At 36.0% G+C, this 8,622-nt stretch overlaps 1 pseudogene; it reads right to left on the reverse strand.

Moving 5' to 3' along the window:
* Positions 1-1,161: 1,161 nt before the first annotated feature.
* LOC102489302 (centromere protein Q pseudogene) lies at positions 1,162-4,038 on the reverse strand (annotated as a pseudogene).
* Positions 4,039-8,622: the final 4,584 nt, after the last annotated feature.

Genomic DNA, 8,622 nt, shown 5'->3' on the forward strand with positions numbered 1-8,622 from the left:
CCGTGGTTCGCATCCCGGACCCAGTGGCTTAAAACTCACTCCAGGTGCATGTTGTGCATGCCCAAGATCCCGAGAGGAGAATGGAGGAGAAGGGATTGTGGCATGGCCATCCCCCCTGGGGGAATGATTTCTCACTTTAAGTCTCTGTCTCTGTCTCTGTCTGTCTGGCGAGTGCACGCGCCTTATGGCAAAAACCCCTCCAAAAAAAAGAAGGGGTTTTCTGGTTAATTTTTACTTGAAGGGATTAAAGTGTTCAGTCTCCTTAATAATTTTTAATAACTTTCTTATGTAAAAGTATGCTTTGACGACAGTGGAAAATAATATTCAACATATTCAATATCAACCAAAGAAATAAAAATGTTGATGCTACATCCAAACTTAAAGATACTTAAGAAATCTTAACTGTTTCATAAAAAGACCAGGCAGTTAGGTAAAAGAGGAAGGCATTTGGGGATTTCTCAAGTTCCAATAAATGACTAAACAGAAAATATAACCACCCACTAAAGAATGAGTAATAGCAAACACTTGTTTTTATGGTACAAGACACAATACAGAAATCATTCACTTGTATTACCAATCACAATTCTGCTATACTGACTAATAAATGAGCTCCAGTCTGCCATTGTAAACTATTAGATCATGGCTATTCATATGTTATGGTTTTAGACAAATAACTGCAAATGTAGTGATAAAGGTTGATTTCATAGATTTGGCAACTGCTGAAAACACAGTTTTCAGGACTACATTAGATGCTAGTGATAGACCTACAGAAGCAAATTTTAAAGTGCATATTAGGGAATGATAAATTTTGCAGAAGCCTCAGCCTCTTTAATGTCATCATAGGTTAATAGTTTCAAAAATTCATAAACACTGAATTAATAGGAAACAATTTTTTTAAGAGAGGCTTTTGCTATAGGGCGCATGCACTCGCCAGAGAGACAGAGAGACAGGAAGTGAGAAATCACCCCCCTGGGGGATGGCTATGCTGCAATCCCTTCTCCTTCATTCTCAACTTGGTACCTTAGACATGCACGCACAGACACTCGGCGTGAGTTTAAACCACCAGGTCCAGGACTCAAACTGCAGTCAACTACATGGGAGTCCAGAGACATAGCCATTACACCAACTGCTGGTCCCAATAGGAAACAATTTTAAAACAACTCAATACACATTCAGTTTCTTATAGACATTTTTGATGGATGTTAACGTATTTTCCACCTATGATGAATTATGAAGAACTTCTAAGTCCTTTAGAAGAGCATTATGGTTTGGAATTAGTGTCAAATATCTTTCTGAAGTCTAGGTGCCTTGAGACAGTTCTGAGGAAGTTCTAGGAGAGCACTCTACTACTGTTCATTTGAAGCATCTGTTCTACCTTCTCTAACTCTTCTTCCACCTCACTTGTCAGAAATTACATTTTTCTCTTTAGGCTCTAAATATTCCCACTTATGAACTCCATGGTCTCTACTATTTTATGTTTCTTCCTACAGTAAAGCCAGACTGTCTTCATTAATTCTATTCTGTACTATCTCCATTTTCAGCAGACTTGACATACTATTGTAGTTAAATCTTTCAGTTTTGGGGGAGGGACTTCCAGGGTTTCATGGTTGTAGCAATCTTGTTCTTCTTTAATATTGTTACTCAAAATTGCTATTATTACTGATTCTATCATAATTTGTAAATGCTCTCTGAAACTCCTTGACAGAAATTGCTATGGTTTTCTCTTCTTGGATGTCATCTTTACCAGTTCTACAATAGACTGACAGGCTTTGTCCTTCAGAAGATAAATGCTTTAGATGATTTTTATTTCCTTTTACTGTGTTTTTAACCTCTTTCTTTGAGAACTAAATTCCTCCTAATCAATTTTGTAAAATTTGTTTATAATTGTTGAGACTTTTTATTGGAAGTATTTGCTTTACCAGGCATTTTGACCTAAGTAGAACAACTCTAATAGTGCTTCCAAAAAAAATCACTAATTCCCCCTGAACCCTCTGAGAGCCACTTTCAGGATAAGTCATGCCCAAACAATTGAAAACCTAATGCAATATAAGTATTTTGAAATCTCACATAGAAAATATAGATGTTATAAGTTCAGATACTCACAATTTAAGAAAGTTGTTTTCCATTTATTACATCATCAGTATTGGAGACTAAATAAATTCAGTAGAAATTACTTAATAAAAGGATAAAATATTTAAATCAGTTGAGACCAGCAGATGGAATAATAGTTATGTCACTGGACTCCTACATAGTCCACCATGGTTCAACTCAAACCAGTGACTTAAACTTTGTGGCAGGCACATGTGCAAGTGTGTCCAAGATCCCAAGAGGAGGATGGAGGAGAAGGGATTGTGGGGTGGACATGCCCCCTGGGAGGGTGATTTCTTGCTTTCTGTCTCTGTTTCTCTGTCTCTATGGTGAGTGCACACATCCTATAGCAAAAATCTCTCTGAAAAAATAATAAAATAAAATCAGTTAATAATTTTTAAGAAAACATATACCCTAGATAAGCAATTTTTTAAGTTTATCCATGGTCAATTTACATCAGAATAACCTCAGGTGCCTCTGAATTGTTTTTATTCCTAGCTTCCATATCTAAAGATTTTAATCTAGCAAATTGAAGGGAGGAAAAAGGTCTGTATTTTTATTATTTTATTATATTTATTTAATTTTAGAGGTTTTTCCTATAGGATGCATACACTCACCAGAGAGAGAGAGACAAGGACAGTGAGAGGAAAAGTGAAAAATCACCCCCCAGGGGAAGATGGTCATGCCACAATCCCTTCTATTCCATTCTCCTCTTGGAATCTTGGACATGCATGTGTGTGCGCACACACACCCAGCATAATTTTTAAGCCACCAGGTTGGGGACTCATATGGCAGTCATGTGGGAGTCTAGCAACATAACCACTACGCCATCTGCTGACCCCAACAAGAGATTCTTATACAGTTGGCCGGTGCACCACATATTCTAAACTATTTACATACATTCTATTACTCTCACTACAGCCCCCTTTTTTTCTCCGTTATTCTTGATAGAGCCCAGAGGCATGCATACGAGCGCGTATGTGTGTGAGAGAAAGAGAGGAGCACCCTCCATGGTGTCTATTCCCTCCTTCAGGCATTCACCCATCAGAACTTGGGTAGTCATGTGAGTGACGGGGGTGTACCAGGCCAACTAAGCCACGAATTCAAACCATAGTGAGTCGCCATGCAAGATCCAGCTTCTCTTGAGCAGTGCATTACCGCTGCTCACAAAGCCAGTCCAATCCCTTATTTTTCTTAAATGAAAAACTCTTGGCTTAAAATCTCTAATTATTTAGCAGACCACACATAGCACTATATGAGGATATATCTTAAGTGAATTAATAAGCCAGCACTGTTTAAAAACAAAACCCTACCATTTTGTAGTGTTCACAACATGTCAGGTATTATGCCAAGTGTTTAGTACAATTATTTAATTTACCCTTCACATCAATATTGAGTAGTATGCATTTTCCCCATTTACATATAAGAAAACCACAGCTGAGTGAACTTAAATAATGTGCCAAACTTCATACAGCTATAAGCAGCAGAGTCAGAATTCCAACCCAGGCTATCTGCCTCCAAAGCATTTACATTTTGCATCATGTTATGACAGATCTCTAGATTGTTAGGTTGCCAGATGAAATGTTTGCCCCCAATTTTAATAACAAAAACGGAGAATTAGAATACCAGATCCAAACTCAGAGTTGCTATTAGGGTCAGAAAGTTTTTTTTAAAATGAACTTTGTCTAGCCAAAAATGAGCTATTTCTATCATCCATGATGCATCCAAATGCTGCTTTATATTTAGGTGTTTTCGAGTTCATTCAGAAAAAGACTCAAAAAGATGCATGTGATCCTATTTCTTGACAGAAAATAATTGGGGTGACAATTACTGTGTCAGGGTGAGAAATCCTGCAGTGGTGATGCCCTGAGTCAGAGAGCTGAAGTCTTTCCTCATCCATAATACATAGTATGCTTTCTCCACGCCTTCCACTGGCTTTTCTTTAAACATAATTCACAAATGTCCAGTGAATTCTGAGTTAGTGTCAAAGACTATGAACTACTTATTCTATTGTCATTTTTCTTAATATAAAAAATATGTATTAACAAAGTGTATGAATATGGAAGATTTAATGCTAAGGGAACTAAGCCAGACTATGAAAGAGAAGCATTGTATGTCACCATTTAATATATACCAGATGTCTGGACTCTAGCAGAAACTGAAAAATCGGAAGATATAATAGCAGGGAGAAAACTATAGATCCTAGAGACAGTATAGGAGGATGTGAGCATTAGAAGGTGAGAGGGAGAGGATCAGAAAAGAAAAGCATTTAACAGACACAAAAATGAAAAGTTATCTGTTCATGATAATGTATTATATATGGTAGTACCTTTGACTCAACTAATATGAACTATATTCATGTTGAGAAAAACCATGTTGTATATATAATGTAAAAATTTACAATGACTGGGACCAGCAGTTGGCGTAATGGCTATGTTACTGGACTCCCATGTAGTTGACCACGATTGGAGTCCCGGACCTGGTGGCTTAAACTCAAGCCAGGCACGTGTGTATGCATGCCCAAGATCTTGAGAGAAGAATAGAGGAGAAGGGATTGTGGCATGGCCATCCCCCCTGGCGGGGGCGGGTGATTTCTCACTTTCTGTTTCTCTGTCTCTTTCTGTCTTTCTGGTAAGCACATGCACTCTATAGCAAAAACCTCTTTAAAAAAAAAAGTAAAAAAAAAAAATTTACAATGACTAAATGTGAATTTTTTTAAGTGTAAAAAAAAGTAAATTTTTTTTTTTAATGTTTAAATAGTTTAAAAAAGAATATTGAGGGGCTGGCAGGTGCCATGGTGGTTAAAGGTGCTGGACTCCCATATGGCCGACCATGGTTAGAATCCCGAACCTGGTGGCCTTCTCTCTTTTCTCTCTCTCTCTCTTTCTCTCTCTCTCTCCCTGTTCTTCTCTGGTCAAATTAAAATAAATTAATAAAGTTAAATTAAATAATTTTTAAAAGACTTATTAAAATAATAATTTTTTTTAAGTATTGAATGCCTCTTATGTGCCAGACAATGTTAGGTCTTTGACTGGGCAAGACCCCTATCCTTTAAAGCTCAAGTCTAAAAGAAGATACAGATAGATTATAATTTTGTATTATAATTTTGTGTTGTATTACAGTACAATGTGACAGATCATATAATGCTGACACAGTGGGAACACTGTACAAGTGTACTTTTTTTGGCAGCTACTTTCTAAGGGCTTTATTATATTAATGAATTTAATCTTCACATTAAACCTATGATGTGGATATTTTCTCCCATTTTAGCATAAAAATGCTGAATTTTTCTAAATCACAGAGCTAGTAAAAGTCAGGGCTGTAACTTCAGTTCAAACACATTGGCCTCACTCTGCTTCTTGGTCATTAAAATATACTGCTTCAACAGTGGGGAGAACATACAATTGGAAGTTTCTGCCCATAAGTAGCTCTGGGAACTCACTCTAAACCCTACATTCTTTATTGGTTAAAAAAGAAGTTTGGATTAAGTGTATATTCTGTACCCACAGAATACTATAACAGATAAAATTTAGGACTTTAGCTCAAGGTCAAGTTGAAAAAGCTTGAGCAAGTCAGTCAACCACCCAGTATGCAAACAATTTTTCATGTTATCACTAAAAAAAATTATGAAATTTCCAAATATAGCATACACTCATAAATCTCAAAGCAATATCAAGAAGGAAATTCTTCCAATTCTGTGCCTCTGAGTTAACTACAATGATTTGATCAGACAGCTCTCTCTCCTACTTTCCTATTTAGTCTTTCAAGAGTGTTCTTTCATTAGCAAAACCAAATATAAACCTTATTTACTTGTAATCTATTCATACATTTATTCAGAGCTCATTAATCAATAGGTACATTAAGCATTAGTTAAATAAGATATAAAAATACAAAGATAAGTCAAGCCCTCAGAGAGCTTACAGAGTACTCAAAAGTAGGGAAAAATAAACATTCTTTTAACATTCCTCATGATACCTCCTACAATAAAGGTATAGAAGGAGTTATAAGGAAAAAATGGAGGAAAAGCATCTCCAACAGGACAGCCTGTGTTCAAGAATGGTAAGAATTATCTATGATTTAAACATGGAGTACATGAAAAGAAGGATGGAAATAAAAGCAAGGAACAGATTATGATAGGCCTTGTTTGCTGTACTTAGGAGAGTGACTTTATCCTATAGGTTATAGGAAGCTTTTTAAGAATCTTAAACAAAGGGACCAGCAGTTAGCATAATGGCTATGTCGCTGAACTCCCATGTAGTCGATTGCAGTTTGAGTCCCAGACCAGTGGCTTAAACTCACACCAGGAGCATGTGCATGCATGCCCAAGATCCCAAGAGGAGAATGGAGGAGAAGGGATTGTGGTGTGGCCATCCCCCCTTGGGGGTGATTTCTCGCTTTCCATCTCTGTCTCTCTCTGTCTTTCTGGTGAGCGCATGCACCCTATAGCGAACACCTCTCCAAAAAAAGAAAGAAAGAAAGAAAGAGAGAGAGAGCAAGAGAGAGAGAGAGAAAGGAAGGAAGGAAGGAAGGAAGGAAGGAAGGAAGGAAGGAAGGAAGGAAGGAAGGGGGAAAGAAGGAAAGAAGGAAAGAAGGAAAGAAAAAAAGAATCTTAAACAAAAAAAGCAATATAACAATATAGGCAGTTAGGAAAATTACTTAAGATATAATACAAAAATTGTAGGAAAGAAAGAAAGGAAGGAAGGAAGGAAGGAAGGAAGGAAGGAAGGAAGGGGGAAAGAAGGAAAGAAGGAAAGAAGGAAAGAAAAAAAGAATCTTAAACAAAAAAAGCAATATAACAATATAGGCAGTTAGGAAAATTACTTAAGATATAATACAAAAATTGTTAGGGTAAGACTGTTGCATAGACACCAGTTAGTAAGCTAAGAGATGACAAAAGACTGGATTATGAAGCTGTTAAATAATGATGAATAAAAAGTAACAGTCTCAAGAGATCTAACAGAAAAAAAGTCATCATTTACTGAAGAAAAACATATGTTGGATAATGGTGCCATTCAATTAGTCATGGAAAATAATAAAAATGTAGCTTGATAAAACACCTCAAGTATTTTCTTTTGAAAGTAATAATAGCAATTAAGAACACAGGCCTTGTACTGTCACTTAATATGCATGACCTTGGATGATTTCTTAAACTCCTGAAGTCTAAGTTTCCTCATGGATAAAACTAAGGCAATAAGAGTAAATAAACTCAGAATTGTTCTAAGGGCTAAATCAGACAAATCAAGAAACATTTATAATACTGTATAGGAAATGATCATTTCTTAATGAATCATGGATATTATCATTATTCTCTTCAGTTTGGGGTGACTAGAGGATCTAAACGCAGATGGTCAGAAAATAGCTGGAAATCCACGTTTGGGACCAGGAGAAAGGATGAGTGTGGACGGTACTTCTTCAAAAGGCAATATAGAGTTAGAACACTCGAGGAATGTATCTCTGAGGAAACATCAATATTTAAATCTTCCAGACTTTTCATTGACTCACTCATTATTCTAAATTTATAAACTGTTGCTGAGTTCCAGTTTATAACTGAAAAATGTTTTCTCAGTAAATCAAATCATTTTCAAACTCTGTAAGTATTCTGACAATCTATTTCTTGCTGGTTTTAATGTATAAATCTATGTTAATGTTCTATTGTCTATGTCAACTTTCCTAGAAAACTGTTATATCTTTTAGAGTCAGACTCTGTCGTACTACATATATACTAAAATGTTTCTTCATTGACACACAAATATCACATAAAAATGGAAAAGTTATTGATGCTTTCTATACTCATGTATAATTTTGGTCCATAGGTAGTGTTGGTTCCCTCATAAAATTGTGACTAACGTGGATTTTGGAAAGGTCCTTATACTCTGCACCTGTCTGATGGCACTGCTTGCCACAATTTCGGAGTTTTCCTATGTGCTAATCTATAAGTCTACTTTTCTTTAGAATTAAAATCTTCATTTATTTAAATTGTCAAAAAGTGTTTCCTTTAATAAGATTTTTTTTCCACTTTAAAGGGATTAAGAGAGAAGACCAGAGCTTTCTCAAGAAATGAAGTGATACTTTTCAGGCTTAAATCAAAGACGATCACAAAGACAGGAATGTTTCCCCTCAAAAGAAATAGTGTCATTTTTAAAAAGGGAGACTACTATGAAAAGAGTGAGGAACAGCTGGGTTAGCAAATAAATAGTTATATCCCCAGATAACACAGTTTCTCTCAATTCTGGTGCCTGCAAAAGACTCTGTAAGGTCAGGAGCTTAATCTGCTCCGTGCCATTTCAAAACAATTCTCACACTCTTAAAAAGAAAGATCTAAAACTGAAATGTGCTATTTAAGTCCAAGTAAAGTAAGCAGAAAATAGTGTTTATAACATTAATATTTTGTAGTATTTTTATTTTAAAATTACAATTGAATTTGAAAGCATAATATTCTTCCTCAGTAAACCAGATCTATAGAAAACAAGCCTACATAGACTATGAGTGACCCAGTGGAAAATTATCCTGGGGACCAGCAGTTAGCATAATGGC

This window comes from Tupaia chinensis, unplaced genomic scaffold (genome assembly GCF_000334495.1).
Source record: "Tupaia chinensis unplaced genomic scaffold, TupChi_1.0 Scaffold000674_2, whole genome shotgun sequence".
NCBI lineage: Eukaryota > Metazoa > Chordata > Mammalia > Scandentia > Tupaiidae > Tupaia > Tupaia belangeri.